General features: G+C 47.8%; 1 protein-coding gene and 1 pseudogene across 1 annotated transcript in view; both read left to right on the forward strand.

The window, feature by feature from the left end:
• The window catches only part of Rftn2 (raftlin family member 2), a 42157-nt gene that overhangs the window by 9003 nt on the left and 22697 nt on the right, over positions 1-10457 (forward strand). The gene's annotated exons all lie outside the window — the stretch shown is intronic.
• Positions 8822-9873, forward strand: LOC104867553 (annotated as a pseudogene).

Here is a 10457-nt window from a genome sequence, read left to right on the forward strand (position 1 = left end):
AAAAAAAAAAAAAAAAAAAAAAAAAAAAATTAAGACAAAGCGACAGGAGTTAGTACATACCTTACAATAATAACATTTCATGTAAATAGTCTTAACCCTCTAGTAAAGACACAGGCTGACAAACCAAACCAAAGACCAAGGCCATCAGTACGCTGCCTGTAAGAGACACTGCTTGTCTGCAAAGGCACACACAGCCTGAAAGGGAAAGGATGGAAAGTCAGAAGGAACAGAGAACAATTCACCAAGATGAGAAACAGTTGTAAATATAAATGCACCAAGCATTGGCTCACCCAGTTTCATAAAACAAATACTGCTTGACAAAAGGACAGATAGGCCCGAGTTACAATCAATACCCCGTTCCCACAAATGGACAAGTAGCCAGGCAAGAGACCACTGAAGAAACATTAGTGTTAATATTAGCATATAATAGATCAATGGAGTTAGCAGCTATCTGCAGGATGTTTCATTCAATAACAGCAGAATACATGTTCTTTTTCAGCAGCCCAGGGAACTTTCTCCAAAATACAGTGACCTCAGTTCACAGACTTAATCTGTCCTACAATTTTGGAGAAGACGGCCACATTTGTTTGTGTAAGAAAGATGGGCATGGCTGTGTTTGTCACCCAATGAAGAGTTTGCAGACAAAAGCAAACTTTTGCCAAATGCTTTTGTTGGCAAACTAAACTCTTGTTTGCCAACAAAAGCATTCGTGAACTAAGGTGCCACTGTAGACCCTTTTTCATACCATAAAGCAAGTCTCAATAAACACAAAAGAACTGAAAAGATCTCATGCATCCTAGTAGATTATAATGGAATGAAACTAGAAATCAATAGCAACAGAAACTACATAAACACATGGAAATTGAACAATTCATTCTTGAACTATCGATAAGTTACTAAAAAAATTGAAAGAAAATTTTATATTCCTAGAATCAAATGACAATGGAAACACAGCATATCAGAAATTGTGAGACACAATGAAAGCAAATCTAAGAGAGAAGTTTTAGCTCTGGGTGACTATATCAGAAAAACAGAGCAATCCCAAATAAATAACTTGATGATCTCAAAGTACTAGAAAAACATGAACAATCAATCCCAAAATTTGTAGAAAGAAAGACAATAAGATCAGAGTGGAAATTAATAAAATTGAAATAAAAAATACAAAGGATCAATGAATCGAAGAGTTTTTCTTTGAAAAGCTAAGCAACATTAATAAACTCTTAGCCAAACTTACCAAAACAACAGAGACAAAGCCAGGCGTGGTGGTGCATACCTATCTCCAAAAGTTGGAGGCCAGCCTGGGCTACATAGTGAGTTCAGAGCCAGCCTGAGCTACAAAGTGAGACTCTGTGTCAAAAAAAAGAAAAAGAGAGAACAACAGACAAGGCCCAAATTAACAAAATTAGAGATGCAAAAGGTGAAGTCACAACAGACATCATCAGTCTACAGAACTACTAGAAATTATTTTGAAAATTTATATTCCAATATATTAGATAGTCCTGAAGAAATGGATAGGTCCCTAGATATATACAACCTACCAAAATTGAAGTAAGGTATAAAAAAAATGAACAGATCAATAACAAGAAATGAGGTTGATGTAGTAATAAACACTCTATCAACTAAGAAAAGCCTGGGACCTGGTGAGCTTTACCCCTAATTCTCCCAGGGCTTTAGAAAAGAGCTAACATGACTACCCCCCAAACTCTTCCATGTAATAGAAAAAGAAGGGATGCTTCTAGAACTTTTCCGTGAAGCCAGCATTACCCTGATACCAAAACTGGACAAGGATCCAAGAACAAAAGAAAACTACAGGCCAGAATCTTGGTGAACATGTGTGCAAAAAGATCCTCAATAAGTTCTTGCAAACAGAATTCAGCAGCTCATTAGAATCATCCTACAGCACAGTCTCATCCCAGGAAGGTAAGGACGGCTCAGCACACCTACGTCAGTCAGTGTGACTCACTGCATAAAGAGAATCCAGGACAAAAGTCCCACTGATCATCTCAACAGACACAGAGAAAGTCTTCAGCAAAGTCCAACAATCTTTCATGATAAAAACCCTGATGAAAATAGGGACCAGGCGTGGTGGTACATGCCTATCACCCCAGCAGAGAGGCTGAGGCGGGAGACTGCCATGAGTTCAAGGGCAGCCTGGACTACATAGTAAGACCTTGTCTCACAAACAAGCAAAGAAAGGAAAGAAAAAAATAGGGAGCTGGGGATTCAGCTCAGTGATGCCGCTGCCTACCTTGCAAGCACAAAGTCCCGAGTTCAATCCCCGGCACCACCCCCCAAAAAGAAAGGAAAATAGGTATATAAGGCTCTAACCTCACACTGATAAAAGCCATATGTGACAAACCCAGGCCCTAAATCATCCTGCGTGAGGAAAACCAAAAGCTTTTCCTCTAAAATCAGGCATGAGACAAGGATGTCCACTCTCACCTCTCCTGTTTAGTACAGTACTCCAAACTTCAGCAAGAGCGGTCAGGCAAGAGAAGGAAACAAAAGGGAGACAAACAGAAAAAGAAGTCAGATCATCACATTTGTAGATAAAATGATCCTTTACATCAAAGACAAAAACTCCACCAGAAGACTTATATTTTCCAGAAGACTTTTAGATCTCACAATTTTAGAAAAGTAGCAGGATACAAAATCAACACACGGCCATCAATAGCATCATGAACTCACTGAGAAAAATATAAGGAAAGCAGTTTCATTCACATTTGCACCAAAAAACTTAAATGTTTAGGATTTAGCCTAACCAAGGAGGAGAAAGTCATCGATAATGATAAGTACAGAACCCCGAAGAAAGTGAAGGGGACATTAGAGGATGCAAAGACCTCCCTTGTCTTTGACCAGAAGTACTAATACTGTGTAAATGGCAATGTTATCAAACGTGATGTAGTCCTTATTGAAATACAAACAACATTCTCCAAAGAACTAGAAAAAGTCCTAAACTTCATTTGAAATCAGAAGAGACCCAGAATAAGAAGAGCGCTCCTGAGCAAAGCTGGAGGCGTCACTGCGCTGCCATGTTCCAAGGAGCAGAGCAGAAAATGAGAGAGCAACCCCAATCTGATTTTGACAAAGGGGCCAAAAACACGCGCCAGGGAAAAGAGAGGCTCAGGGAGGCTGGTGTCCACTTGCAGGTGGGTGCTGGGCCCCACCTCGTCCCCTACACTAAAATCCAAATGGGACCAAAGGCCTGGATGGAAAAGCAGAATCTTTGAAACCACTGAAGGCACCGGTGGAAACACTTGAAGCTGTAGGTAGCGGGAGATTTCCCAAATAGGTCTCCAAAAGCATAGGAAATAATATCAAAAATCAATGAATGAGATTACATCAAATTAAAGAGTTTACTACAACAGAGGAAGCAAATAACAAAGTGAAGAGAAACCTACAGAATGGGAGACGGTTTTCACCAGCTACTCTTCAGATAGATTAATATCTAGAATATATAAAGAGCCCAGAACAAATGACAGAATCAACAAATGAGTAAGAGAACTGAACAGACACAGGTCAAAAGAAGTACAAATGAACAAAAAATAGATGAGAACAGGTTGGCCTGTTTAGCCATTAGGAAAATGAAAATCAACACTATTTTGAGATTCAGTCTTACTCCTTCATCCAGAACACAACAGAAAAAGGAAAGCGGGGAGACAGGAGAGGAACCCTCCCACACTGCCCGTGGGCGCGTCACCTAGTACACCCCCATAGAAGCCAGCATGATGGACCCTCCGAACACTACCAGTGCCACTGACCCCGCCCCTCCCTCCCTGTGTCCCCCTCCCTCTCTCGCTCCTGACAGAAGTAAACAGAGTACTACAGTGATACATCACCCTGCCCACGTTTTAATGGCACAATTCAAAACAGCTAAGCTCTGCCAATAGCCTAGGTGCCTGTCAGCAGGTGGATGGAAACAGAAACTGTGGGATTTACAGACAGAAGGGAACGTTAACCCACTGTAAAGAAGAATGAAACCACGTCACGTGCAGGCAGACGGGAGGACCTCGAGACCACCACACTGAGAATCATGAGGCAGACTCGGAACGTGGAATCGTGCATGCTTTCTCTTATGTGAGAAATCTAAACAAGGCTAGAATAGAATAATAGGAGAGGCAATAAGGAACTAGAAATTAGACTTTTGGAGGAGTAAGGGGTGGGGAAAGGAGAGGAAGATAAAGGAATTGAAAATGATCAAGATTGTTATATGCATGTGCAGTCCCCAAAAGCAAACATCGCTGTTCTGTATCACAAACATGCATAATAAATAAAGTGCAAGAAGGAGAGAGGGGAGGGGAAGGGGAAGTAAAAAGAATTAAGATGTGTTTTGCACACGCACCAACTCCTCCCCACTGTGAATGTAATCATTATGTACTGCAAACGTGTCCTAATAAAAATTCAAAACAATACAAAAATTCTAAATCAAAAGAGAGCCAGGGCCAAAAAAAAAAAAATTTTAAAGTCTATGGATATTTTATTTAGAAACTGTAAAGATGAATGAGAAACTGTTGCTTAACCTTTGACATGTTTAAATTTTAATAATAAAAACCCACTTTGCATTTGTATCGTTGTCAAGGCAATTGCAAAACTGTTTCCCAGTTCCTAACAATGGCCCTGGGAGATACACTAAAGCTTCTACAAACCCTGTAGCTTTACTGTAAGAGTAACCAGCTCTACCCCTCGGCGCCGTGAACAACGCCATTTGTTCCCGTCTCAGAGAACGGAGAGAACTGTCGCATGGGAGCAGCTGTTCGGATTCCAGCCCGAACCTCCACACCCCCTAATTTCCCATGCTCGGTGGGAAGGGGCCTGGGCCTGGGTGAGGATGCCCGCCGGGCCGAGCCAGCCTGGACAGGCCGCATGGTGCTAGCCTGGTCGTTCACTGGAGCACAGCTTCCTCCCTTCGTCTGCAGCGCCCCTGACCCCTAGGGCCTCCCTGCCGCAGGATTCATCCATTACCAGTGTCTGGGGTTACAGGAAGGCAGGTTCTCGGCACCCCGGCCCCTCTTCTCCGGCGGGCCTGCCCTCCTTGAATGGCAATGGCTTGTTTCCAGCAAGGCCCAGCATCTTTTCTCACACAAGTCCCATCAAGGACAAATTATTAATCACCGAGCCTCTTCCCCAGCCCACTGGTAAGGGAGAATCGGATTCAGGTGCCTGTGTCCAGGGCAGCTGGCTCCAGCATAGGTGGCTTAGGTGGCCGGCCTGGGCCTGGGCAGGTTCTGACCCAGAGAATCCCTGGCGTGACCCAAGGTGGAGTCACAAACCAATGAGACACCGGCTGTCTTCACAGGGCTGCTCACTGTAGAGGCACAGAGACGCTCAACAACCAGGCCACACACCGAGAGGTCCAGTGGGAGACTTATTAGGGAGGCAGGTCAGGGAGAGAGGAGAGAGGGAAGAGAAGAGCAAAGACAGGAAGGTCCTCTTATCAGTTTTGGGCTGGGCTGTTGCTTACTTATGAGGAGTGGGCTACCTTTAACCTATCACAGGCCAGGTTGACCTTTATGGGTTCGGTCCTGGAGAAACAGGTTTAACCTCTCCAGACCTCTGTGGCCTTGGGGGGGAAGGAAAACCAAAGATAAGAGCAGGAGGTCTTTAAGAGCCAAGAAGCACCAGGAAAATGCAGCCTGTGATGGCAGCATCAGGTCCCTAACATTCACAGTGCCCAGTGTTAAGATATTTGAATTCATTATCATTTTTAGAAACTAGGAACTATTAAAGAAGACTCTAGATTTGGGGGTGTATTTGTCAGCTTTCTGTCACCGTGACAAATACTCCAAATTTTAAGAAGGAAAGATTACTATGGCTCATGGTTTCAGAGATTTGGTCCATGGTTGGCCAACTCCATGGCTTCTAGGCCTGTGGTGAGGCAGAAATATCACCACAGGGCCAGGGAATTAGCTCACTGGTCCTGCTGCCTGTCTTGCAAGTGCAAGGACCCAAGTTCGATCACAGTACCATAAAAACAAAGAAAGAAAGAAAGAAAGAGAAAGGAAATAAAGAAAGAAAGAAAGAAAGAAAGAAAGAAAGAAAGAAAGAAAGAAAGAAAGAAAGAAAGAAAGAAAGAAGAAAGAAATATTACCACAGAAGACCCTGTCATAGGAAAGCAACTCGCCTCACAGCAGCCAGGAAGCACAGAGACAGACAGGGGAAGGTACCAGGATGAGCTCTACCCTTCAGAAAGGTGCCAGCGACCTCCCTCCTCCCCTGGGCTGCCTCCTGCTGATGGGGTTGGTGCCCAGTAGTCCAGGCCCCTCTGAACCCTGCTGCCTCCATGTGCGGGTCTTTGGGGTCACTGCATATTAAACCCATAACAGGGGGTTCTAAGAATTGCTGGCTGCACCCGGGGCTGGGCCCCACAGTCAGGATGAGGCTCTGAGAGGTCCCAGGACTCTGCTGAGGAGCCCACTTCCTTGTGGTGTCAGCCTGGTCTCTCAGTCAGGGGACCTCTGCCGGAAAGTGCAGGCCAGGTCCTCTGCTTAGAGTTCTTGGGTTGGCTTGATTTTGTAATAGATCCAAATCCCTACCACCATCTTATTCTGGAAATTTCTGTTTTGTTCTGCTTGTGTTTTTCTTTGAGACAGGGTCTCAAAGTCACAATCCTCCTGCCTCAGCCTCCCGAGTGCTAGGTGACAGACAGTGTGTGCCTCCATGCCTGGATCCCTGGAGACTTCTTAAACCAGCAGTGACTTCCCTCTCGGTGCAGCTTCTCTTTCAACTCTTCCTGGGGCCACACACCAAGGGACACACGTGTCACTGGTGTCCACGTGCTCTGAGCCAGGCCCAAGGTGCCTCTGTGGGTGCATAGAGGAGGCTGTGGGTGGGGCACAGAGCCAGCCGTGGGGAGGTTGGCACATGGGAACTGCCGCCAAGGCGCAGGTGGCCTGCAGAAGGGGCTCCAGTAAGCCCGTGTAAAAGAATACACCTGTAGTCCCAGCACTCAGGAGGCTGAGGCAGGAGGATTGCCATGAGTTCAAGGCCAGCTTGGGCTACAGAGTGAACTACATAGCAAAACCAGACCCTGTCTCAAAATAGATAAACAAAAAAGCATTACACCAAAACAGAATATCTGTATGATAAACAGAAATGGCAAAAAAGTGAAAGAGATGTTTGTTCTGCTTAACCAGAAGGCAGACTGTCAGCAACCTGAACAATCTACTACTCAGATACTCCATCACCCGACAGGAGGAGCACTCGAAACACCCCTGCTGTTCTGTAAGAAAGGCACAGACCTCTCCCAGCCCCAAGGGCCCTTCTGGAGCTGCTGTCACCTACACACACTCTGACACCAGGGCCACAGCCAGGCTCTACCTGTCCTTCCTGCACCTTCAAAATTTCTTTTAATTTTATGCAAAAGAAAGTTACTAAAAAAGAATCAGCATCATCATATGAATCTAAAAGCGAAATCGTTTATGGTAAGTGGAGAGCTGTCTTGCAGACACTCTTAGTGTGAAGAACTTGGTAAATGCTGCCGGCTCCTGCCACCTGCCAGACGCTGGGCTGCAGGTTGGCTGATTGCTGAGGAGAACTGGCCGCAAGGCACCCAGCGTGTGGGCTGCCCACGGGTGGAAGCCTGACAGCGCGTGGAAGGCCAACCAGGACACCTCCCCTCCGACGCCACGGCAGCTGGTGGAGCTTGGTCAGGAGTGGCCAGGACAGGATAACAGCAAAAGGGACGGAAGCCACTGAAGGCAGGAAACGAACGGCACAGCACAGTGGAGGTCCCTGCTCTAGGTGCTGTGCGGGCGTCCTGGGCTCAAGTCCACGGCGCATAGTGACACAGTTGTCGTGGGAGTCGGACACGACGTGTCTGCACTCTTTTAAGAGAGAAAAAACAGTCGTTCTTTCAGAAGAAGAAATAAACAAGTTCTCCCTTCTGTGGGCTGTGCCTTTGGACACGCGTCCAGCCCCGTGGACATGGCGGGGACTTGGACAGCGTGAGAAGGGCAGGCTGGAGAGTGACAAGCTGGCCACACAGCCCTGGGATTCTCCACCCTGTGTGCCTCAGTCGCCTCACCTGCAAAGCGAGGTGACTCTGGGACCAGCCCCTGTTCCCAGGAGGAGCGGACTGGTGGCCGTCCTCCTCCCTGGGCAGAGAGAAGCAGCACGCTTCGAGCTTTTGAGGGTAATGCACTGCCCGCCACGTCCTCCCGCATCTGCACCGTGAGCCAGCAGTGGCTGGGAGAAGCCACGGCGCCCCTCTCTCTGAATCAGGTCCCCTGTGACCCCCGCTTGCTGTCCGTCCGGCCCATGTGCAACCCAAGCCTCTGCCCCGTCCCCGGTGCTCCCTGGGCAGCTCTGGGCCAGCGTTGCCCGATTCCCGTGGGCGGGCAGAGCAGGTCCTGGGCAGGCACCGGTGTCGCCATCACACAGTGGCTGTGCTGGTGCAGGGCTGTCCCCGGGCCAAGTGCGGGCACCCAAGAGCAGTGTCTTTCAGGTGGCCCAGGGTTGCCTGGGATCTGCTGTTAGTGCACAGAGCCTCTCAGAGAATGTGACTTAAACCAGTCTCTCATGCTGTGCTTTAAACTCAAGGAAAAACAATATATAGACTTCATCCTCGTCAGTTTTTCATCTTTGGACCAAACCAGGGGCTCTTGCACCCTTAATTCTCTTAGCCGGTGCACACACAGCCACTTCTTGCTAAGTTGCCGTCTTCTGTCGATTTGAGACGCCCTGACTGGAACACACCATTACTGTATGGGCATGAGGAGGGACACACCAAGTAAACTACGACCTTCTGTTGTCCCTTAGAATTTTTTTTCCTATGCAACAGGTTCTTTTTGGAGTCCGCTGGCTTCTTCCCAACAGCCTCTGAGCAGTGGCATTGTACACGATCATCAGGGCGGTGGCCGGGGCCCCAGGCGGCGTGGAAGACTCAGACATGGACACGGAGGCCAAGACGGTGGTCACCAAGGCGGCCACATGGCCCCTCAATGGCGAGGCGGCCGAAGCCACTGCGGGGGCCGTGGCCCAGGACCCCTGTGACGCTTGAGGCAGCCTGCAGACAGCCCTGGCCCGGGCCTCCGTCAGCAAGGGCGGCGGGCAGCGGCGCAGGCAGGGAGCTGGAGCCGGTGGACCTGAAGATCATGGGGAAGAAGACCACGCACGACGTGAAGGTTCTCCTGGACGGCACAGGTTCTGAGCTGAAGCCCATCACAGGTCTCCCGCCTGCCATGCAGAGGGTCCTGAAGCAGGGGCTCGCCCCCCAGCATAAGCAGCTGAGGGAAATCAAAGCAACCAGTGGGGCCAGGCTCGTGGTGGTCAGCACCACGACAAATGGCGTTTTCGCAGTCAACACACCCAGAGACGGGATGATGCCACGGCCAGAGAGAACAAGGCAGAAACAACACAGGAAGGTGTTGGATAAAGGAAAACCCGGAAGGTGTGATGCCTCCGTTAGGGTTCCGGGAGTGCCTGCCAGGGGTACCTTTGCCCCGCAGGTACAGTCAGTCTTGAAGACTCACCTTCAAGTGAGAACAAAGCCAGCTATGGATTGGCCCTAAAGAGCGGACTGAGAAATTGTCCATGGGCTCCATCCAAAATGTGGTCAGTGAACCGCTCAGAGGACATGAAGTCGGCACATGATGGCGTTCAGTCAGGCGCCGCGGAAACCTCCTACTCCGGCTTCCAGCTCAGTGTGTGGATGCAACCGAAGACTCCGTGGGGCAGATGGCACCTCCACTCCGCCCAGGACGCTGACCCAAAGTGAAGGGCACTTCAGAGTTCTGGAGCTTTGTTCTCCAGAACAATCTCCATTCAGTCTGCGGCGCTGTGGTGACAGAAGCCAGTGGTGATGTACTTTCACTTTAGCTTCATTTTAATTTGAAATCACCAGTTCCCTTGCAGTCAGCTTCATACCATTTTTTAAGTCAGTACCGTGGAAATCACTAAATTCCAAATGCGTCCTGTGGAACACTCTAACCTGTCCCACAGGAGATCTGCCAGCTAATGTTGTGAAGGGAATCATCAAAAGCTGTTTTAATTTTGATTTTTGCCTTTAAAAATGATTTCAACTGAACTATTTCCATAAACCATTGGTCGCAAACATTTGGACTGCGTTGTGCTAAGTAGGGGTGGTCTTTGTTTTTTATTTTTCTTTCTTAATGTAAAATTGTATGGAAAATGGAGTGTTTTCAATAAGCCATATTTTCCCATCCATCGATTCAGATTTAATTCTCTCCCTTTTCAATTTTCTCACACATAAAAAAGCAACTTTTAGGAGATTCCAAACATAAAAGCCTCCTTACGCCTCTCTCACATTACAGAAGGAAATCACGTGCGAAATGGAGACATCCGGGCCCTTCACCACTCGGGAGGGTTCGGCACTGCTGGGCCTGAACCTGGAGCTGGGTGGGAGCTGCAGTGTCTGCTGGGGGAGGAAAGAAAGTGACGCGATTTCTCTGCCCTAGATTCAGGTCTTCTGTGTTCACAGTTAGGGCTCTAGGGTCCAC

This window comes from Fukomys damarensis, unplaced genomic scaffold (assembly GCF_012274545.1).
Source record: "Fukomys damarensis isolate Sample0158 unplaced genomic scaffold, DMR_v1.0_HiC HiC_scaffold_26, whole genome shotgun sequence".
Lineage (NCBI taxonomy): Eukaryota > Metazoa > Chordata > Mammalia > Rodentia > Bathyergidae > Fukomys > Fukomys damarensis.